Source organism: Lissotriton vulgaris, chromosome 1_1 (genome assembly GCF_964263255.1).
Source record: "Lissotriton vulgaris chromosome 1_1, aLisVul1.2, whole genome shotgun sequence".
Classification (NCBI taxonomy): domain Eukaryota; kingdom Metazoa; phylum Chordata; class Amphibia; order Caudata; family Salamandridae; genus Lissotriton; species Lissotriton vulgaris.
The window spans coordinates 176,257,738-176,282,093 of NC_141685.1; the positions used below are offsets into that span (position 1 = coordinate 176,257,738).

Genomic DNA, 24,356 nt, shown 5'->3' on the forward strand with positions numbered 1-24,356 from the left:
TAATAAATACCCATTAAGCTTTTATCTGCCTCTCAACATCATTTACAACACATGGCGACGAGGGTGGGATATCAGGGAGAGAGTATAGAGTTGATAGGATACATGGTATGTGAAATATCATTTAAGGATCGCTCTGCAAAAGGGAAAGGTTATGTAGCCAAGTCGGGTCCTGCGATTTTGGGATGGGGACAACAGTATGATCTCAGTCTTGTCATTAACCCTAGAGCCGAACAGCAAGTGATGGTAGTGGATAGCATAACTACTGAGTCGATAGTTGAAGGCATGACTGGTTTGTTTGATGAACATATTGGGGAATTGAAAGGTTACGTGCATAAGATTGTTTTGCGTGATGATGCTGTACCAATGCAACACAGGGTCAGAAAGGTTCCATTTATTGCACGTGAGGAGGTGAAGAAGATGTTGAAGGAGATGTTAGATCAAGGGGTGATAGAACAGATCGAAACGTCACCCTGGATTTCTCCCATTGTTATTACAACCAAATCCGACGGAAAATTCCGGTTCTGTGTGGACCTTCGCACCTTGAACCAAAACATTGTTGTAGACAACTTCCCATTGCCAAATATCAACGAGTTAGTTCTGTCATTAAAGGGTGGAAAGTACTTTTCTAAGTTGGACCTCCGCAGCGCTTATCATCAAATTAAATTGCATCAAGACTCTAAGGCATTGACTGCTTTCATAACAACTGAAGGAATCTATCAGTTCACGCGTATGCCTTTTGGACTTGCCTCTGCAGCAGGAGTCTTCCAACGAATGATGGGAGTTGTATTAAAGGGAGTGAGCAACGTAGTGTATTTTCAAGACGATGTTTTGATATTTGGGGAGACTGTAGAGGAACACAATTTGATTTTGAAAGCTGTTTTGGAAAGAATGGAACGGGCAGGGTTGACCCTAAAGAAAGAGAAATGTAAGTTTGCGGTGGAGGAAGTCGAGTACCTTGGCTAAACTCTGTCTGTTAATGGGGTTAGACCCAAGAGAGACTTGTTAGAGTCCATTAGGAATGCACCAGCTCCATGTGATAAAGACCAGTTGAGGTCTTTTCTTGGTCTCATCGAGTACTATGCAAAATTTGTAAGAAATTTTGCAGGGAAAACTGAAAAGATTAAGATGCTGTTGAGGAAAGGGTGCAAGTTTGTGTGGGATGTAGAACAAGAAGATTGCTTTCAGAAGATCAAAAGAGAAATTTGTGATGCTGGTATCTTAACACCGTTTGATACCAACCGTAAGTCCGTTTTGACAGTGGATGCAAGTGCTGTGGGGGTTGGCGCGGTGTTAGCCCAGATGCATGATTCTGGACTGAAGACTGTTGCTTTTGCGTCAAGAACTCTCACAACGGCAGAGAGGAATTACTCTATAATCGAGCGGGAGGCTCTAGCTGCAGCATGGGGTTGCGAGTATTATAGAATGTATCTGTGGGGGTTCAAGTTTACATTGTTGACGGATCACAAACCTTTGGTTAAAATCCTATCACCTGGTGGGGCTGGCAAGGGATCAGCGAGGTTAGCTAGGCTGGCTGCGAGAATCCAGGAATACTTGTACACTATAGAGTATATTCCAGGTTGGAGGAACAGCCAAGCTGATGGTCTTTCCAGACTTCCACTTCCTTGGGAGATGGTGGACAAGTCGGGAGTGGAATCACTCAATTCAGAAGGGTCTGTGGCAGCTGTGGATGAGGTGGTGGACATGTGTGCTGGGGCAGTTAGCAGAAGTTGGTGGAATACTTCTATGGCTAAGGATGAGGTGTTGAGAGAGGTGAAAGACCTAATTGTGAAGGGTTCAAGGAGAGATAGTTGTTTATCTCCTGCTCTTCGCCCTTATCTAAAGGTTTTGGAGCATTTGTCTATCTTGGACAATGAAGGGCTTATTATTCTGAAGGAGGATAAGTTCATTCCCCCACAGGAGGTGAGGTTCACTTTATTGAAGTTAGCTCACGAGGGTCATCTAGGACAGTCTCTCACCAAGAGTAGAGTGAGGAAGCATTTTTGGTGGCCGGGCATGGACTTGGAGATTTCTCAGTGGGTGGAAAGATGCACGGATTGTGTGGAGATTGAGAAGAGGCTTAAGGTTGGCGGTCAGACTGGATGTGGCGCGATATAAGACCCTGTGTGTCCGTGGCACACTATATGTCTTGATTTTATTGGTCCTTTTTACCAGTTGAGTAAGGATATGAGGTTTGGTTTGGTGGTTGTGGATGTTTCATCGAAGTGGTTGGTAGTTAAGTTTATGAAGGAAATCACTACGGGTAGCACGATTACTATGTTGAGGGATATTTTCAGGGAGGAAGGTTTTCCAATGAGGATTATCACTGATAATGGAACACAATTAACTTCTATGGAGATGGCCAGTTTTTTGGAAAAATGTGGTATCGTACATTCAAGGACCTCACTTTACAACCCACAGGGTAATGGTATAGTTGAGAGGGCGAACCGAATGGTTAAAGGAGTGATCCAGATGGCCCTCTCATCTAGGGCGAATGTGAGAGAGTTAGTTAATGATCTGGTTCGGGCCTATAGAACTACTGAGAATGGTGTGACTGGGAAAATTCCCTTTTGTATGATGAGAGGGCGTGCAGCTGGTACCAAACTTGTCGCTGCATGGATGAAAGAGACCCCGAGTTATTTACAAGATTTTGTTTGTGAGTGACCTTGGTTCGTGTAGTGAAGAGCATGTGCTTATTATCTTGTTTTTTTTTAATCATTATTCTTTTTTTTAATGCGAAGGGAAGAGGATATGTTGTATTCTCTTTACTTGTATTTTGCTGTATCGCTTTAAGACTCACATTCTATGTTCCTGATGTCACATTCTGCTTTGCTTTGTCTGGATTCTTCCTTGTCAGTTAGCTCCCTGGCTTTCTGATGAGAACACCAGTTATTCTCTGTAGTGCTTAATAAATACCCATTAAGCTTTTATCTGCCTCTCAACATCATTTACAACATAATCAAATCAAATCATCCAGTGTCAAGTGTCGACGACGTTTCGATCCCTTTAGGGCATTACGGGATCATCATCAGGACAATCAAAATTCATGCCTTATTATACGTAGCGATATTTGCACTAGGCATGTCGCCAAGGTTAAATGATTAACGCAGGACCGCAACAGCAAGTCTGCTAAGCAAGGGGAACACGATGGTCCCAGGAATGCTAGTACGTGCCGTCCACAATGGGGTTCCGGGTGCTGACAGGAGTCGATGCTCGTGGCGAACATCGACTCCTGTCAGCAAAGTTCTGGTGCAAAGAAATAAAGATGACTCTCTCTCCTTGATGCGACACGCTTCCCAGTGATGCGGCGGCGTCTACGGCGACATCAGTCCTCTTCTCCGGCGATGTGAGATGCTTTACTCGATACGAGCCGCGACCGGCCCTGCAACAAGCTTCCCAGTGATGCAGCGGCGTCTGCAGCGACATCGATCCTCTCTCCTGGCAATGCGAGTTGCTTCCACAACGATGCGAGCCGCAACAGGCCCTGCGACACTACTCTCGGTGATTCGGCAGCGTCTGTGGTGACGTCGATCCTCTTCGATGATGAGCCGTGACAGGCCCTGCGACGCCTTTCTCGGAGATGCAGCGGCATCTGCGGCGACGTAGATTCTCTTCTACAGTGATGCGGGGCGCTTCGTGTTGCAAAGCAGCAGCGGCAGTTCTGCGACACGCTTCTCGATCTTGAGTCGCGCTTCCAGCTCCTTGCGACAGGCAAGTCCCCCAAAAAGTCCACCACAGCTGCAGGCACTTCAGGAAGACTTTTTGAGGAGCTGGTGGGTGAAGTCTGTTGTGCCTGAGACTTCAGCAGGAGGCAAGCTCTGTTCCAAGCCCTTGGAGATCCTACACAAGTTGAAAGTAAAGCACACAAAGTTCTTTCTCCTTTCTTTGGCAGTCAGGCAACCACTGCAGGCCAATCCCCCAAGTAACACTTCAGCTTAGGGATAGTCTCTCCTCAGTTTATTTAGGTTCCTTTCCTCAGCAAAGGTTTCTTCTTTTAGTCCAAAAGTGATCTCATTTCTTGGGATCAGGGTCCCAATATTTATACCCCAAAATCCTTTGTCCTCTGAGGGCAGAAGGGCCTTTTCCCAGTCCAAACCAGTTCTGGAGCACTCTGTTGACATGACTCCTTCCTTCCTTTCACAGTGCAGGGCAGAGACATCAGACGCCCCACAGGAGGTGGAGCCAGCATTGTGGAGGAAAGGCACAGCCCCGGAACACTCTGTTGACATGATTCCTTCTCTCCTTTCACAGTGCAGGGCAGAGACATCAGACGCACCACAGGGGATGGAACCAGCACTGTGGGGGGCCGGCACAGTCCTATTCAGGTCCCAGGAGCAACTCCTCCCTCGCATTTAGATGCAGATCTCTCTATTCACCACTGGGCTGACTTATTCTGTCTCCTAAAATCCCCCAGCCCTGTCACTCAAACGCCAGACAATAAATTAACAACCGAGCAGAGGCAGGCCTGTATAGTAGACAAGAAAATACCTACTTTCTAAAAGTGGTATTTTCAAACACAGAATGTTGAAACCAACTTCACTAAAAGACGTACTCTATCATTCTGAGTTCAGGCATACTAAACTCGAATTTCTACCATGTTCCCTGAGTAGGTTAGGGTTATAAAATGTAATAATCTAACTTTCCAATCTGGCCTATGGAGAACAGGTAGCCTTACAATAGTGAAAAACGAAAATGGCTGTAACTCACTATTAGGACATGCCACACACACCATGGCATGTCCTACCTTATACTTACAATGCACCCTGCCCTTGGGCCTAACATAGGGGTGTCTGATATGAAGAAAAGGGAAGGTTTATGGACTGGCAAGTGGGTGCATTTGCCCAGTCTGCATGGCAGTACCAGACTACACACAGGCTCTGCAATGGCAGACCTGAGACACATGTTTACAGGATGCTTCTGTGGGTGGCACAAACAGTGCTGCAAGCCCACTAACAGCATTTGGTTTAGAAGCCCTGGGCACACTCAGTGCACTGTACTAGGGTCTGACAAGTAAAACAAATCAGCCAATCATGGAATCACTAATCCATACATCAATTTACAATAGGGAGCGCAAATGCACTTTAGCACTGATCAGCAGTGGTAAATTGCCCAGAGTCATAAAACCAACAAAAACATGTCAGACAAAATACAGGAGGAAGTCAAAAAGTTCAGGGATGACCCTGCAAAAAGGGCCAAGTCCAACAGGTAGTTTGTAACCTGCATTGAGTTAGGAGTACTGCACATACCACAAAATTAAAGGACCGAGATTAGGAGTACTTAATGAGTTGTTTCCACATCAAATGGGAAAGCCAGCAGGGTTTCATGGGTATTTCACAGCCACATAATGTTCTGGAGGGGATCTACATTTTGGGTGTAGATGTACCAAAACTTAGTATTTAACCTTGAGAAGTTGGGTAAATGTATTCTTAGTGTGCAAGATATGGGGTGGAATTTGAAAGGGGTTGGTTCAATAGGGGGGAGATGTGGGTAGATGTTCATTAAAGAGAATTTAGTTTGACCTCATGGCTTTCCCAGCCATGTCCTTTATGTATAACACCTGCTGGTGTGATAGCGCATGTACAAATAAGTGGGGATGTGAGATATTTGGCCTTCAGTAGAAAGTGAATGGCTTGGCCGATAAAGATTAAGAGGAGACAGAATTACAGTCTCTGAAAAAATATTAGCCAGATGTGCTATTGCTGTAGAAACCCCACTTACTAGCGACTCACAAGAATTTGCAATGCAATAGGTCTCGCATTTGAGATATTTTGAGCGTTTGGAATTGTAAATGACAAAGCCTTTTATTTATGTGCACTTTGTCCTTATAGTCATTGCTTGCAGGTTTTCAAAACACATACATAAAAGGCATTGTCATTTACAATGGCAAATGCTCAAAATGTCTCAAATACGAGACCTATTGCATTGCAAATGCTTGTTTACCTTTTCCATTGAATAACATTATGCGCTCGAAGGCTCAAAAGCACCCTGCACCCAGCCGCCCGAATGCCGCTGGAAGCGCAATTACTACTCTACTCTACTCTACTTCCCCACTTGCCCTGAGCAAGTGACCAGTAGCCCAGCTCCCACAGCTGTGTGGCCTGCTTGCTTGCAGCCACCAACCGAAGGCCCTCTACCCTCCATTTGATTGTATTGGGCCTACTTTCTCTGCACCCGGCTGCCCCTGTGCGGCTGAGGGTGTACCTACTGTACCTTTCCGACCATGGGAGACCCCTGAGTCTATGCCCAGAACCTTAACTTCACCAGTCGAGTACTTACCTGGAAACCGATAACCCACTTTCCTGCCATAGGATAACATTGACTGTTTGACTCGATAAATCTTCTAAGTGTGAAGTTTTGAAACTCTGAGATATTCTTTAAAATCAGCAGAGTAACGAATTTCGAAATACTCACTTGGAATCAGGAGAGGAGCCAGTACCGAACCTTTCAACCCAGTACTGAACCGCATAAGTCATTTTAACTGTATTTACCCATAACCTGAATTTTCTCCCATAGGAAACCATTGACTGTTTTTCTCTGAAATTTCTTCCAAAAAATATTACAAATATTGCTTAAAAATCGTATCAACTAATGAACCGTAAATACTTACCTGTCTTAGGTAGAGACCCCAGTACTGAACCTAGGAGTCCAGTCCTGGACTAAAAAAGTAACGAGAACCTACTTTACCTGTGACTTGAATTTCCATCCATTGGATAACATTGCTAGTTTTTCACTGAAAGTTTTTGTGTCAACTTTTAAAATACCTTTTTATTCTTTAAAAATCATTGCAATAACTAAAACATTTTTACTAAACTGTTTTCAGCTTAGACCTCAGGACTGAATCTAGGATCCAGTCCCCGAGTTACCAAAGTAATCTATAAAGTAGTCAGCTGCATTTATGTTGAAATACCCATTGAGCTCAATGTTAAATTGTGTTCAGAATTGTGTTGCCTATTGCAACCCCTGTACCTATTGTGTTTAAAAAGTTTATTGCTTCTTTGCAAAGTCATTACCTGAGAGTACTCATATTGAGAAAAGTATATTTTGATACCTGTTGGTTCTAAAAAATAAAACAACTATATCTTTGGAAATAAAAACAATTGGCCTAGTGTTCAGTTCTTGAGTGTGTGAAGCCTTTTGCTGACTGAGTGTGTACGACATTTGCTTTACACTGTCCTCTGGTACTGCCTTACTGCTTGACCAAGCTACCACTTAAGAGAGTAAGGCCAGACCTGACTTTAACCTGTGTTATACTTCTGAGGTTTGTGGACTCTATACAAAATGTACCTTACTTTGGTCCAGTATATATAGAGCTACTTTCTCACAAGAAGTTGTGGTTACAGATCAATGATAAGATTTGCACATGAAAAAGAAAAAAGGGTGAGAATGTGAGTACCAAGGATATGAAAAAAATAAGTGACTTCTGCACCTTGTGGTGAATGAAGGATGCAGCAGAAAACTCAAGTCTCCATATATAACCCAGCTGTTATGTGAGTGCGTTTTGAATACCACTACCAGATGTACCAAGGTGCCAAATAACATACGAAATAATTATCTCAGTGATTCAACAGGTATACTGGAATGACCGAAAACACATATGTTCCTCACTCCACTGAGCTTGCACAGGAGAGCTCTAAATGGATAACCAAATGTTGTGTTAAAAACAGCCTAGACTGACCGTTGCTAAACATCCCAAAAGAAACATGCTGTGACTTACTGTTAGATTTGGGGGTCTCTAGTTGGCACAGGTAGGTACTTGTGAGAAATAGGGACCTTCTCCTCTAGTCAGGGTAAGGGTATTAAACTCCTATAATAGCCCCTGCTCTCCCTCTAGGTAACGTGCCGCGAGCAGCCAAGGCTTATTTCAGAGGCGTTGTGAGTTAAGCAGTTGTGACCACATACAGTGACCCAGTGACAACACTACAAATGGACACCACACAGGTTTTGTAGCAAAAATAAGTAGACTTTATATAGAGTTACCACAAGACCATAAACGACAAAAATACACACTATGATTACTTTAAGATGGTAGATTTAAGCATAGTTCAGTTCAGTTCTTAGATGCGACACCCTGCAACAATGTACCTTAAGTTGCGTTGAGCTTCCATGAAAAGCAATATCGCAATGATTGGTAAGTGTCAAAGTTCAGGTGCAACGAAATAAAGACATGAAGATCTTTCAGATGCGGCACACTTCTCGGGTATTCGAAAACTTCTCGGGTCGATGCGTGGACTACAGCGGCGACATCCAGTGGCGACGCTCTTCTCCCACGATGCGTGAAGCTTCCGCATGGTGCGACAGCTACAGAGGCGACATCCAAAATGCGACGGCACCAGCTCTCATGGAGGCGCGCTTCTCGGGAATGCAAGGTGCTCTTGGTCGATGCGGTGCGATGCGACAGTTCCAGCGGCGACACCCTCCTTCGGAGTTGCGACTGCAGGCATAGCGACGGCGACACACTCTGACCTTGTTGCGAGATTCTTCTTCTGATGTGGTGCAGTGCGACAACTACAGCGGCGACACCCTCCTTTGGAGTTGCGACGGCAGCAGCAGCGATGGCGACACACTTCCTATTCGTTGAGCCACGCTTCTCTCCGATGCGGTGCAGTGCGACAGTTCAAGTGGCGACACCCTCCTTCGGAGTTGCACCGGTAGGCACAGAGACGGCGACACGCTTCTTCTCAGTGAGTCGCGCTTCCAGCTCCTTGCTACACGCAGTTCCTCAGAAGGCCCAAAACAGCAACATGCACTTCCAAAAAGAACTCTGGGGTGCTGGGGGGTGAAGTCTGTTGTCCCTGAGACTTAAACAGGAGGCAAGCTCTTTTCCAAGCCCTTGGAGATCCTTCACAAGTTGAAAGCAAAGTACACAAAGTTCCTTTCTCCTTCCTTTGGCAGTAAGGCAACCACTGCAGGCCAATCCCCCAAGCAGCACTTTAGCTTGGGAATAGTCTCTCCTCAGTAAAGGTTTCTTCTTGTAGTGCAAAGTGATCTAATTCTATGGCAAGACCGGAGGCTCCTATTATGCTTTCTTATCTTGCATTTTATTCTATAGCAGCCAAGATAAGTGCAAGAAACTACAGTTCCCAGAGGGCCAAGCAACAACTGGGCCATGGGAATGAGAAAAAACGAAAGTACAGTAACCAATCAGCAGTCACATTATAGATAAGAGAACACACTGACTGCGCAGCTTCCTCTTTTCTTGCTGCTCGCAGTCAGATAAGTGTTCCCTTATCTATGCTCGCAATTTAATTATTGATATTTGACTATTTTTACTTTGGTATTAATGTTAATTGTTATTGCATTGTTTTACTGCATCGTTTAGCGCTATTGCGCCTCTGAGTTCGCGCTTCTCGCGCGCTTTATTTGTTGTCCGGTTTCTGTTTACCGGCTTCTCTTCCCCCCTCCCGCCCTTTCTATTTGTTTTTTCCCTGCTCCGCGGTCCTCGTGCTCCTCGCGCAGGCTCTTACCGCTTCTGGAGCTGTTCTTCGGTGCATCGTTTGCCACCTCTGTCCACCGCATTCCACAGCGGTTGCTTCTGTGCACTTCGGAGCCCTTTTCTTCAGCTTGTCTTTCTCCAGTCTCCTCGCTCCGTGTTCTACATTCGACCCGCCCCTGTTCACGCCCCTTATACACGCCTCCCTCTCTTTCCTCACAAATTTAACCTTTACCTGCCACTTTTCAATAACATGGAGAATGAGAGTTCCTCTGAGGAGAATCCCTCTAACATGGACAATGGGTCTCTTAAACAGGACCTTCACAAGTTTATTAATAATTCTGTCGAACAGGCAGTTGAAGTCTCCATGAAAAGAATGTCAAAGAACATGGAGAACTCTATGGTCAGCATGTTGTCCAAGGTTTTGGCCCAATCTGTGGGGGATAGCAGAAAACGCAAGGTGGAACACTCTGCTCCTGTGCAAAAGCCTAAAAGGGCGTCAGCATTGGTTAGCGAGTCTTACTCGCCTATGGACGAGGACGAAGTGCCTCCCAGGCCTCCTGCTAAGGAGGGGTTTGTCGGTTCAGAGGGCAAAAGAAAACAAAAATCCAAGCACACAGAGTCTCCTACTAAGAAATTAGTAATTTCCACCATCTTGGACATGGATGACGACATGCCTGATGCTGACGACTTGTGCGATATTTTTGACGTCACTGACCCCCCTCCCCCCAAAATTCCCAAGAGTGATTCCTTTAACTTTGACCCAATATATGACTCGGAGGGTCTCCCTATGTTTGACCCGTCCTCCATCCGTCATCCCAACTCAACTGAATGGTTTCCCTCACATCACGTTGGTGAATACATTTCTGCTCGTCTTCGTCTCCCTCTAGAAGCATCTGTGCATTCCAGATTAAAGTCTGAATGTCCCAAGCCTGCCCTCCCTGATAAAATCACACCCTTGTCCCTTCCATTGACCAACCTCTCCTTACCTTCTTTTCTAAATTTGGTAAAGACCCTCGACGCGGGGTTGATAAAGCATGGTCCACATGCCAAGACAAAATGTTGGACATTGTTGGTCCCTTGGCCCGTATCTTCGACATGGCAGAGTCTGCCCGTCTTGATGGTTCAGATCTTTCAGCCAATGACATCTCCATGTGGGTTCAACGTGCCTTTTGCCTTTTGGGCAATGCCAACGCAGCCATTACCCACGAAAGACGTAAGGGTCTTTTGATCAAGTTGGACCCCAAGTTAGCTAACCTTGCTCCTATGGACCCTGGCTCTAAGGCAAATGGCCTCCTCTTTGGGGAGAATTTGGTTCGCGACATCGGTCGCTTTGTCTCTACCTTTGCCTTTCTTGACAAGGCTCAACAATCCATAAAAAAGACTTTCGCCCCTCGGATTTTTGGACGGGCCGGACGAGGCAGGGGTCGCTCTTCCGGCCGTCCCTACAATCAAGGCTCCAAAGGTTCTTACGACAACTCCCAAGAATACAAGCCGCAGTTTTATCCACAACGAGGACGTGGTTTCCGCGGCAGAGGGCGCAAAGGTTATCGCAACACCAACTCCAGTCAACAAGGTAAGCCTTTCTTCTTTCCCTCCTGCCGGGGGTCGGTTACAACTGTTTCTTCCAAAATGGCATTCTATAAGTGTAGACCCGTGGGTCCTCAACACAGTTCAAGGCTATCTTATAGAATTTTACTCTCCTCCTGTCCAGACCTCTTTCCCTCCTCCTCTAGTGTTCTCTTCTCACATGGCAAACCTCATCTCAACCAAGATAAAGTCCCTTTTACAGAAACAAGCCATCGGAGTTTTTCCCTACGACTCTACAGGCTTTTTAAGCTCCATTTTTCTAGTCCAAAAGAAAAACAAGAAATTACGCACTGTCATAAACCTAAAATGGTTCAACCACTTTGTAGTGTATCGTCATTTCAAAATGGAGACGATCCTTCATCTGCGGGATACCCTTCGGCCGAGCGATTGGATGGTTCGCTTGGATCTTCAAGATGCCTATCTTACAGTTCCTATCCACCAGTCTCACTGGAAATTTCTTCAATTCCAGTGGTCAGGAGTGACCTATTGTTTCACCTCTCTTCCCTTTGGTCTCTCTTCTGCACCATGGTGCTTCACAAAACTTCTAAAGCCGGTGGTCGCTTTTCTTCGCTCCCTTGGTATCAGGCTCATAATATACTTAGACGATATTCTAATCCTGAATTTGGACAAACAGGGTCTCCTTGCAGATCTCCAAACCACTCAGTGTCTTCTTCTGGACTTGGGTTTCCTTGTGAACCTCGAAAAGTCTTTTCTGGTTCCCTCTCAGAACATGGAATTTCTGGGCTTCCTTGTGGACTCGGTGGCGGCGTCTTTACGCCTCCCCCTTTCCAAAATTTCCAAAATCAAGGCGGAGATTGCCTCTGTGCTCCATCTTTCTGTCATCTCCCTCAGATCTCTGGCCAGGATTGTCGGTCTTCTTTCCTCTTCTATTCAGGCGATATTTCCGGGCCCTCTGCACTATCGGGCCCTTCAACGCCTAAAGATCAGGCACCTTCGCCAAGGTTTAGCTTATTCAGACGTCATCGCTCTAGACCAAGAGTCCAGCACAGAACTGAGCCTGAGCGTCTGGTGTACACAAGTGACACGCTTCGGGCTCTCCACCTGGAAAAAATCAGGAATGTCACTACATCCACGTAGAAGGCAAACCCTATATTAACTGTGCACGCTGTAACCCAGGCAACCAGACCCCGGTAAAGCCTGAGCTACAGATGGGCCTTCTTAACTGCCGTTCCCTCCCCAAGCATGCGCACGAAACCAATTTGCTGATACAAGACCATAGCCTGGACGTACTGTTTCTCACAGAAACCTGGCTCTCTGCAAGCTCAGACTTTGACATCGTCAACACTCTTCCTCCAGGCTACCTTATCCAAACCCTGCATAGACCTAAAGGGAGAGGAGGGGGACTGGCAATAATCCACAAAGAACGCCTTGTTTGCAGAACCAGCAATGCAAACATTGAAGACTGCGAAAGCTGCCATTTCGCTCTCCAAACCTCCCCGGCACACTCCATAACGGGACTGTTGATATATCGACCTCTGGGTATACCAGGAAAATTCATCAACGCCCTCACTGAGACGGTGGCACAACTAGCCTCTTCCGCCCCCAACTTCCTCCTAGTGGGCGACCTCAATCTCCACCTCACAGATCCTACAGACTCCATAGCATCCGATCTATTGCATGACCTGAGGTCATTTAACATTCGGTTGGTCAATAATGGACCCACCCACGACAAGGGACATCTCTTGGACCCCGTCCTGACTAATATCGCGGACATTACCACTGGTTCCCCCCTTCCTCTTCCATGGACAGATCATTTCCTAATCCCTATCTCCTGCCATCTATTCATAGCCCCCTCCCAACCCTCCAAAACCCGAGTCACCGATCGACGTTGGCACAAGCTTGTCCCAGAGGAATGGGCCATCACCCTTGCAAATTCTATACCTACTCTCTCCGCTGATCCTATCATCGCCGATGAACAGTTCAATTTCTGGATCACATCCTCATTGGATCAACTCCTCCCCAAAACGACCACTCTCAAACATACCAAACGAGTTACCCCCGCTCCCTGGTACACTCCGGAGCTTAAGACCCTACGACAGGAATGTAAGAAAACGGAACGTTCCTGGAAAAAGGATAAGGCTAAGGATAAAAAGGACGCTTACCACACCGCTTTACAAACTTATAAAACCACCCTCCGTAAGACCAAAAGTCTATTCTTCCAAAAAAGAATAGAATATTCCGCGTGCTCCAGCAAGGAATCTTTCACTATTCTAAAAGAACTCCTTAAAGTCCCCGACTCCGGACCCAGAAACCCACCAGACCCCAGGCAGATGAGGAAAAATGCTATAAACTAGCTAATTTCTTCACAGATAAGATTCAGAAAATCCTCAACTCAATTCCAACCACCAACTCGAGCGAGGAAAAAGAGACCAATAACACCCCTATCGTCCCCTGTCTCACCTCTTGGGGACAAGTGACCGACGAGGAGGTCGAAAGCACGCTCAATAACATCAAAAGCGGTTCCCCCAGGGACCCTGCGCCGTTACGTTTCCCTAAGAGAGTAGCACCCACGATCGTCCCCCCCTTCACCCAGCTTATCAACGCCTCGCTGCAACAGGGAGTCGTCCCCCCTAACTGGAAGGCGGCAGTTGTCAAGGCGCTATTGAAGAAACCTTCCCTTGACCCCGCGGATTTGGCCAATTACAGGCCAATTTCCCTCCTCCCGGGCACTAGTAAGGTCGCCGAAAAGCTGGTGAACAGAAAACTCTCACAATTTCTGGAAACTAATGATCAGCTGAAAAGATTGCAGACGGGATTCCGCCCAGGGCAGGGCACCGACATCGCCCTCCTTGTGGCGGTGGAGGAGGCCAGAGCACTGCTCGACGCTGGTGGATCAGTGGCAGTGATCCTCCTCGACCTCAGTGCGGCCTTCGACACCGTCAACCACCAACTCCTGATTCACCGTCTCAGGAGTGTCGGTGTAGAAGGAAAAGCACTATCCTGGCTATCCTCCTTTCTGGGTCATCGGTCCTTTCAGATCTGGGAGAACAACACCCGCTCCTCCGAAAAACCCCTCCAATGTGGCGTACCTCAGGGCTCCTCCCTGAGCCCTACATTGTTTAATATCTACATGTCCCCATTGGAGGAGGTTGCCATCCCTTTCGGAGTGAGTATCGTCAGCTACGCTGACGATACACAATTAGTGGTTTCCCTATCATTTCATTTCATTTTTCAATCTTTATTTCGACCATTTGGTCATAAAAGATACACATACAATAAAATCACATAGATTCTGTCAAATTTGATAAAACATCAGTACATGATTTTAAGATCAGAGCCAACAATAAAAACAAGTATTAAAAATAAGAGCGATTTTAAAGTCTACCCAGCATTTTTCAAAAAACGATTACGGATAAACCAAACGTTCGTAAAGAATTTGGAAAGTGCAAAAACAGTTGGGCCGGAAACATCGGATTTTAAAATCCTATACATAGGTGCGTATTCCCTGCCACCCAAATTCTTAATCAAAGGCAGCAGACAATGCTTTCTGGCTGCCTTATAAGCTGGGCAGAAAAAGATCACATGCAAATCATTTTCCTCTTTTTCAACGCTAAGAGGACAGTACTTAGTGGAAGGGACTTGTGACCAGTTGCTGGTAAAGGACCGAAAAGGCAATGTACCATATCTCCACTGGAGAAATAACTTTCTGCTGAGTGTTGGATGTATGGGATCAAAAGCCTTCTCAAATGTATAGAGATCCTTAGTTTGCAGAAATAAGGAAGAAAGGGACCCCTCTGTCTGGGTGGCTAAGACCCTTGCCCTTTTATGTTCGTGATACAGATTCGCCAGAGATCTCTTAGAGATTCTAGGTGCTGTATTTGCTGGTTCGGTCCACAATTCAGGGAGCCCCAGATCGGTGCAAGTTGACTGGATATATTGAACCCAGGGAATACTGAGCGCCTTTGGGTGCTTTAATAGTTCAACCAGTTCCGCCCTATAATCGGCGAGATCGTCACCGCTCCATAGCCTGCGCCAGAAGGCAATGGGTCTTAGACTAATCTCGTCGGCCAGTGGCCGTAGCCCTAAATCGAGCCTTAAAGGAAGGAGTGGAGTGCTAGGGGGAAGTGCGGTTATTTGTCTTATAAACCTATTTTCCGTGGAGGACAAGTTCCGACACGGAATGTGGCCCCACAATTCAGCCCCATACAAGATCGCCCCCCTGGCCTGGGCCTTATATATCTGAACTAAGGCCCCCAGTGGGCGGTAGGTCGAACCGGTCATCATCCGGGATATACCCCCGGTGATTTGTGCTAATTTAAGGTTAGCCCTGCACTGGTGGGTCCCCCAGGTCATGTTTTCGTTGAGTGTCACGCCGAGATATTCGAACGTTGCCACTCTTTCCAGCCGCGCTTCTCCCAGTTGGGGATTCGGGCGCTGTTTGGGGCTTGGATTCAATACCATATATTTGGTTTTTGAAGCATTGATTTCCAGCCCTCTATCCTGACAAAAGGCTACAAAGGCATCAAGTATCCTTTGAATGCCCATGGGTGTTTTAGATAGCAACAGTGTGTCGTCCGCAAACATTATTGCGGGCACACTGTTGCCATTTAATTTAGGGGCATCTGTGTAGTCGGTGGCGTTAAGATGGGCGATAACCCCGTTGACGAAGAGGCAAAACAGGGTCGGCGCCAGCACACAGCCCTGTCTTACCCCTCTGCCAACGGGGAATCTATCAGTCAGCTCCCCCGACCTCCCACACCTCACCTGGGCATAATTACTATGGTGCAGCCTCTGCAAGGTCAATAAAATATCTGGTGGTACGCCCATCCCTGCCAAGATAGCCCAGAGTTTTCCCCTGGGCACGAGGTCAAAGGCGGCTCGTAGGTCCACGAAAATCGTGTACAAACTACCGCCCTCGAACCTCACTGTCCTCCAATAGACCAGATTCAATCTGAAGACCTGGTCCACAGTCGATACCCCTTTCCTGAATCCTGCCTGATAGGGACTGAGGGCGCCCACCTCCTCGATCCATTCCTGAAGCCTATTCAGGAGAACCCTGCCAAACAGCTTCTGTGCTACATCTATCAGGCTAATCGGTCTGTAGTTGGCTGGGAGGAGGGGAGATCCTTTTTTAAAAATCGGGACCACCTCAGCCCCCAGCCAAGTACTAGGGATTTCCATCCCTCCGAGAATACCGTTAAAGAGAGCAGCGAGATAAGGCGCCCAGACGGTGGGCTCCTGCTTAAACAGGTCTCCTGGTAGCCCATCCAGTCCAGGCGCCTTCCCCGAAGCCAGACCTGAAATAGCAGCAGTGACCTCACTCAATGTTATTTGATCCGCCTGCGGGCCCTGCCTCTCTAGTTCGATTGGCACAGGAAGTTCTTCGGACTCAGCGCTATATAAAGACTCGAAGTGGGCCTGCCACACTCCAGGAGCTATGTTAGGCTCCACTGCCGAATGTAAACTCCCCGATCCCCCATTCACAATTCTCCAGAACAGGCGTTGATCTTGTATTACTAGGGCCTTTGTGAGTTCTTCCCACTGGTTTTCCTCCCATTCTATTTTGGCCTGAACAAGAAGCTTCGTGTAGGCTTGCCTGCATTGCTTAAGGCGATCCCCTCCTACGCCCTCCTTAATTGCTCCAAGGAGTTCTGTTTTGGCCCGTCTACAGGCAGCATTATACCATTGTGTTTTGCCTAGGCACCTCTCCCTTGATTTACGTAGATTACCAGTGAAGTGGGGTGCCGCAACTTTTATGAGTTCCTCGTGGGCACCAAACAGTTTACTCCTTATATCTATTTTATTTGCCACATTGTCAAGGTCCCCAACAGTTTCCAGGATAGGGGTAATGTCTGCATAGAGCAGTGGGAGTTTGTTCTTGTTTGTGACCATATGCTCCCATCTAATTCTTCTCCTATTGTTAGCTAGGAGGAGCGTGGGGCGATTCCCTTCCTCATGGGTCACTAGGGCCTGAGGTGCTGGATGGACAAGGTCTAACTCGAGGGCATTGTGGTCACTGTCCAACCTGTCTATTACCCTAAAATCCTGTATTGTTGACCACCTTGCCAATTGGACCAGGACATAGTCCAGGTGAGACTCTCTTCCCCGACGGTTGTAAGTGTTTTTACCTGGTATGTCGGAGTTGATTCGCCCATTGCACGCTCTGAGTCCAAACCTTAACGTAAGGGCATTAATCTGCAGTGCCAGTGGGGTCCAAGCTTTCGGAGATGGCACATCAGCCCCTGGCACTGCCCACCTAACTTCTTCTTCTGATAGGAACCCTTCCTGTAGGCCGGGGAGTGGCTCAAAGTGAGAGTTAAAGTCCCCACCCACCACATAATATAAATCGGTCGACAGTTCAGATAAAAAGTTCGAGAGATCTTCAAAGGTAGGCGATTCTTTTGCCCTTCCCATCGGCCTAGAATAGATGTTAACCAACAAGAGGTTAACTTTGTTTGGCCATGTTAATAAAACCGCAAGGATGTCCTCAGAGTTGAATGGGAGCCGTGTGGCCACACAGCCCAGGTGAGCAGCAACCCACGTCGTTAGGCCCCCTGAAGGGCGGCCTTTGCCTTCCCACCTGGCTGGGATAAAGAATGATGAGTAGCCTTGATGTCCATAGTCCTCTCTGGCCCAGGTTTCCTGGAACATGCATATGTCTCCTGTTTCTATGTACTTTACCCAAGCCGGCTCTTCCAATTTGCTAGCTAATCCCGCGATGTTCCAGGAGATTATCCTCAAATGTTCAGAGGTAGCAGATGCCGTAGCATGAGGGTTGGAGGAGGCGAGTTCAGGCTCCACTTGGGTTGCGGAGCCCGTAGCGGGAGCAGCTAAGGATGCATGAGACACTGTGGATCTCGGCTCCCCAACGCCCACAGAAAAAGGGACCATAGTTGGCCTCTCCACAACAACTGTCCCATCAGTGGCTAAATAGGAAGATTCGGTTCTGCCGTGGTCCAAAGCAACTGGGTCATTCGGTGGGCCGGAAATTGAACTGGGGGGCGCAGTGGGGAATTCCAGGGGGCCACAGGAGCCCGAGACCCCTGGCACTGCCTTACAAACAGTGAGTCAGTCGACCCCATCCAAATCGTTCAGACAGTTAAAGCGATTAAAATCGCAAAAAGGTGTGTCTGGCGGTTGAAAGTACGGGCGTTGTGCAAAGCCTTTGTGTTTGCGTCTATATTCCACCCTGGTCCAGTCATCGTGTGTTGGGACCTGGTGCCTAGGGATCGGGGGAAAGAAAAAAGATACTGGGAGGGTCTGTATGGTGGAATCAAGGGATCGGTTCATTCCTCCACAAATGTGTCGAACCGTGCCCGGATCCTTAAAAGTTACCATAATACAGTCCCCCACTATGGTTTTCCTGGTCTTCCCTAGCCATGGGACCCTTCTGACCATGATGATTTCATTATTAAAATGGGATGGCAAGGGTCGATTCCAGTTAAGCCATTTGATTACCTTTTTCTTAAGGGATTGGTAATCCTCATTTTCCCCTGATCTTAAGTGGGGGGCACCAGCTAAGACCACCATTAGTCTATTAGCTTCGGGCGGAAGGTCTGGCCTCCGTGGTCTGGGAATTGGGCAAACGGGCGTGGGTGGGGGGGCATTAACCTGTTCTTGATACATTCCAGTGGACTCTATTTGAGAACTATGGGGGGCTAAATCCGCTTGGTGAGTAGGTCTGTTGCTTGGCTTATTGTGCCGTGCCTGGAGTTGGATGGCCATAAGGGGTTGCAGAGGGGGGCAGGTGGCGTGTTTCTGGGGGGGGCTTTATTGGCATTAGATGCGACTTCTACTTTAGAAGGATCCCCAGCAGAGGAATTGGTTTCCACTAACTTTGTCTGCTTGCTTACTAGAGTGTTCAGAGTGGTAAGAGAAGTTTCTAGTAGGGTAAGCCTAATCTCGACTTTTTTTTAAACTATCTGAAATGGGCTGCAGAAGGGAGCGAAGTAGGAATTCGATGCTCCCCTTAGCAGAAAGTGGAAAATTTGAGTTCAACGGAGTAACCTCTGTTTCTTTAGTAGTGGCAGTTGTACTGGGGTTTAAGAGCTTAGGAGATAGAATGGTGGGCACAATCTCCGTGGGCTTCCCCGGTAGAACGGTGTTAGAACGTTTCTTGCCAAAGTCAAGATGTGATATTTTGGATTTCCCCCGCCTCCCCGCTGTTTTCCGAGCACGTTTACTCGGTGGGGGCCTGTGTAACTCCACCACTACATTTATTTTGGACTTGCTCTTATTAGCCAATTGGATTGGTGGGGTTTGGGTTACCAGGTTGACAGGGGTATGGGAAAATTCAAGAGGGGCTGGCTCAGTGTTTTTTCCAGGCGCTATCCCTGAGGTAGGGGGAGTTTCCCTTAATAAGACTGGAAAGTCCTCGAGAGTCGAATTATTTAGACTACTAGGTGGCATGCCTACCTCTTGAGTGGTGGGGTAAGGGATAATATCAGTCAAGGGCCTGGTTTTCATAGATTCAATGGAGCGCCTGCGCTCCACCCTACGTTTCTCAAGCGAACCTTCCTTGTCCGCCTCTCCTTTGGTAGATTTGAAGTAATTGTCCAAAGTCCCTGAGCTGGAGGCACCATCCCTGGAGGGGGTCTCCCGAGGTGGAGGCGAAGGCATTGTCGTGAATGTAACACAAAGAGGGATCAAGAGGGTGGGCCCGGCCCGGCCTCCTTCGGCCTATCTCACCCAAGCCGACAACCTGCGGACCTCTACAACTGTCTCACGCAGATACAAGGATGGATGAACCGATCCCATCTCAAACTCAACGGTTCAAAGACCGACATCCTCCTCCTGGGTCAGAAGGGACTCTCCCTGTCACAGAACATTTGGTCACAGAACATTTGGCCACCCTGTTTAGGCCCGCCCCCAGACCCAAAACCCGAGGTTAAGAGCTTGGGCGTTTGGCTGGAAAAAGATCTATCGTTTGCAACACAGGCAAAAAAAGTAGCCGGGACATGCTTTGGGCTCCTCAAATCAATCCGAAAGATCCTGCCCCTACTCCCTCCTACCGCAAAAAAACTACTGATCCAAGGCCTAATACTTTCCAGGATCGACTACAGTAATTCCATCTTTCTGGGCGCTCCTGAGGCCACCCTGAACCGGCTACAGAGGATCCAAAATACGGCCACCCGGATCCTCACCAACACTCCTGCCAGAGCCTCAGCCAAACCGGCTTTGAGGCTCCTCCACTAGCTCCCGGTTAGAGAACGAGTGCAGTTCAAAGCCCTTTGCCTGGCCCACAAATTGCTGCAAAACAAAGGTCCCCCGATCCTAGCTAAATTCATTAAACCTTACAAAGCCCCAAGATCCCTCCATTCCGATCAGGAACATCTCATCACCATCCCCAGAGTCAAGAAGGCCCGCACTGGTGGAAGACGCTTCTCGGTTCATACCGCACGCCTCTGGAACACCTTACCCCGTGATCTAAGAACAGAACCCAACTATCTACTTTTCAGAAAGCGGCTGAAAACCCTCCTATTCCTATCCTCCTATTCCCGAGAAGTGTGGCTCAGGGGTTAGAGGCGGCAGACCCGGAAGCTGAGATCGGCCCTGGACCAGGGATCAATTCCCCGCTTCGACGGGGGTTGGGCTCAATAATTCCACGGACTCGATAATTCTCGACCCGGTGCCTACTCGACTCACGGGTTCACACTCTGCGACTCTGGGCAATAGCTTGCTTAATCTCCACAATGGCCCCTCGCGGCGGGATGCCTGGCTTTCACCCTGTGGAGACCCTGCCGGGGTTATCTCACAGGGGAATACCAGGACGGGTTCCCTAAGCAAGCGCATAGATGCCTGCGATGTGGGTGATTTGCGCTATATAAATACATGTACATTTACACATTTACATTTACATGTTTCTGTTGTACTCAAACAGTTTTTGAATTGGCCCTCTAATTCTGCTTTGTCTCTCAAAATGTTGTCGGCCAAACTTACTATGTTACTTTGCTTGGTGTCTATCAAAAGAGTTTCTGATGTCAGAGCCTTGGATGTCCCTTCTCGCCAATTTTCCCCTACAGGTGTGCTGTTCCAGATTCGAAGACGCACGAAGACTAATTTAGACTCTGTTTTTTATCCCTATTTTCCCGATCAACCCCAACTTTGTGTGGGACAGTGTTTGAATATGTATGAACAAAAGACCGCTGATCTCAGAACGCCCTCTTGTTCTCAACTCCTCATTTCCTTTCGTAAACCCCACCTCCCTGTTTCCTCCCCTACCCTCGCCAGGTGGGTTCGCTGGGTTATGACCCTTGCCGGTATTGATGTCTCTGTTTTCGGAGCACATTCGGCTAGAGGAGCCATGGCTTCTAAGGCCTTTTGGGCTGGCTCCCGTTTAGAGGACATACTGAGATCAGCAGATTGGTCCAATGGCTGTATTTTCCGCATGTTTTACTGTAAGCCTATTCATTCTGTTGCTTCTGATGTTATTGATTTGCTTTAAACAAGCATAATAGGAGCCTCCGGTCTTGCCATAAAATGTAGATTTTCCTACTTATTATGACGGAAAGTCTTAATTTTATTAAAGACACGGAGGCGAGTATTATCCCGCCGCTACACTATTAACATGTGTTCTCCCTCCCAACAGCGAATCCGGCCTTACCGCCTGCCTCATCATAGAAGATCTACTCTCCAGCGGCTCCGTTCATCTCCTGCTTGGATTTCCCCTCCGGTCCTTCCAGCTCCTTCTTCAGATCCTTTCCTTGGACTTTGGCTCTGGATTCCAGTGATTAAGGATTTCTGCTCCTGGACTTTGGCGTTCTTTCTGGTTATGGCTATATTTCCTTTATTTTCAATCGTTATCTGACTGGCTCTCAGGGAAAAGAGGAAGCTGCGCAGTCAGTGTGTTCTCTTATCTATAATGTGACTGCTGATTGGTTACTGTACTCTCGTTTTTTCTCATTCCCATGGCCCAGTTGTTGCCTGGCCCTCTGGGAACTGTAGTTTCTTGCACTTATCTTGGCTGCTATAGAATAAAATGCAAGATAAGAAAGCATAATACTCGCCTCCGTGTCTTTAATAAAATTAAGACTTTCCGTCATAATAACTAGGAAAATCTACATTTCATGGAATCAGGGTCCCAATATTTATACCCCAAAATCCTTTTTTCTCTGAAGGGAGTGGGGCCCAGTTCAATCCAGTTCTGAAGCACTCTGTTTACCAGACTTCTCATTTCCTTTCACAATATAGGGCATGCACATCAGATGTCCCACAGGAGGTGGAGCCAGCATTGTGGAAGGCAAGTACAGTCCTGGAGCTCTTTGTTTACAGGACTCCTTCTCTTCTTTCAGTGTGCAGGGCAGAGACATCAGCCACTCCCCAGGGGCTGGAGTCAGCATTGTGGAAGGCAGGCTCAGCCCTATTCAAGGTTCAGTTGCAACTCCTCCCTGCCATCTAGATGCAGATCTCTCTATTCACCACTGGGTGACGCAGCCTGCCTCATGGAATTCCCCAGCCCTGTCACTCACACAACCAGACAAAAAAACAACCTAGCAGAGGCAGGTTTGAATGGTTAGACAAGCAAATACCTACTTTCTAAAAGTGGTATTTGCAAACGCAGAATATTAAAATAAACACCACTAAAAGATGTATTTTATTATTCTGAGTTCAGGCATATTAAACTCGAATTTCTACCATGTTCTCTGAGTCTGTTAGGATTATAAAATTCTAACAGACTCAGAGATTGACAAACACAAACACAGAGCAGCTTCATTCACCTTTCGCCGCTCACTTATCACCTTCTTGGTCCTGAAGAAAGCCACGTTAACCACTCAGCTGGGGCTGAAACATGTAGACCGCCACACATAGTCAACTGATAGGTAATTAATCCTTACTAGTTGCATTACACATATTTTAAACATATCCTGAGCCGCCAATAACAAAATTAAGGCAAGGATTCTCAGAGGTATTTTTAACTGTAGAACTTCATATCACACTTACGCACCATCACCAACTCCGCTGTAATCAAGCGTCGTAGCACAACCGGGGGGCATTCGGCCTCCCAGTTGGGACCCCAATGCTGAAGCATGACACCAACTAGGTTGGTGTGTGAGGGGTCCAATGGGTCCTAGCTCATGCCACAAACAGTGACTACAAGGAATTACATGCACATAGTGGACCTGTCCACATTGTTTAAGTACTGTCAGTTGCATACCCCAAACCATCCTATATACAGAAGAAATGGGCAGGTAGGATTGTATAATGATAGGCGGTTGTTGAGGTATTCGAGGCCTATGTCATGGAGAGCTTTGTGTGCGTAGGTGAGGAGCCTGAACGTGATCCTCTTGCTGACGGGGAGCCAGTGCAGGTTTCACAGGTGGGCTGATGTGGATGTCGAGGATGAGTCGTGCGGAGGCGTTCTGTATGCGCTGAAGTCGTTTCTGAAGTTTGGCTGTGGTTCCAGCGTAGAGGGCGTTCCCGTAGTCCAGTCGGCTGGTGATGAGGGCCTGGGTGACCGTCTTTCTGGTTTCGGTGGGGATCCACCGGAGACATAACATCACTACCCCAGGAATATGAATCATCAAACCACATGATAACACAAGAAATAAAAAGAGTAGAGATAGACATAAACAGAAAATCTACTAGGAAGGTAGGAGAATTGAACTTCAACAACTTACAACAAATCCAAATATCCTTTGATCCGTTAAACATGACCACAACCAGATCGGAGAATTCTCTAAAAAGTCTGCTGCTCAACTGTCGATCTGCGGCGAAACATGCTTCGGACTTAGCTGACATCATCATCAATCAAGAAATAGACACAAACCTGGCTATCTGAATCCTCATCGCCAGTCATCGACCTTCTGGTACCACCGCAATACAACATATTAAGACTAGATAAGCAGATAAGAACTGGGGGAGGTATTGCCTGTATCTACAGGTCAAATTTAGAAGTTAGCCAATTTCAATCTGACCCCTTTGAATCATGCGAATACCTAGGGCTCAACATAAGATCGGCAAACAAACAGATCTGCAAGTTACATGCCCTATATCATCCACCAGGAAACAATATGATTTTCATTGACCAAATGATGGAAATCATCACTGCTAACGCCAACTCTGACATCAATAATATATTTTTAGGTGACTTCAATCTTCGTTGGAACGACAACAACGACAAACAGGTCAACGCCTTTAAAGAATTTTTAAAAGATCTGAAACTATCCCAAGCATGTCTTCAACCAACGCACTCAAAAGGAGCTACACTGGATTGGATTATCTCGAAGAGCAAGGACATCTCAATTCTCTCCAATGAACAGTGAGACTGGTCAGATCACCATGCCATAACCTTCCGAATACAATCACAGGAAAAAATAAAAACTACTCAAACTACCAAAATGAAATAATGGATCCGAGATACCAGAGACTCTAATATGGA

The 24,356-nt window shown here is 47.1% G+C and overlaps 1 pseudogene; it reads left to right on the plus strand.

The window, feature by feature from the left end:
* Positions 1–9,680: 9,680 nt before the first annotated feature.
* LOC147738058 (uncharacterized) lies at positions 9,681–24,240 on the plus strand (annotated as a pseudogene).
* The last annotated feature ends 116 nt before the right edge of the window (positions 24,241–24,356 follow it).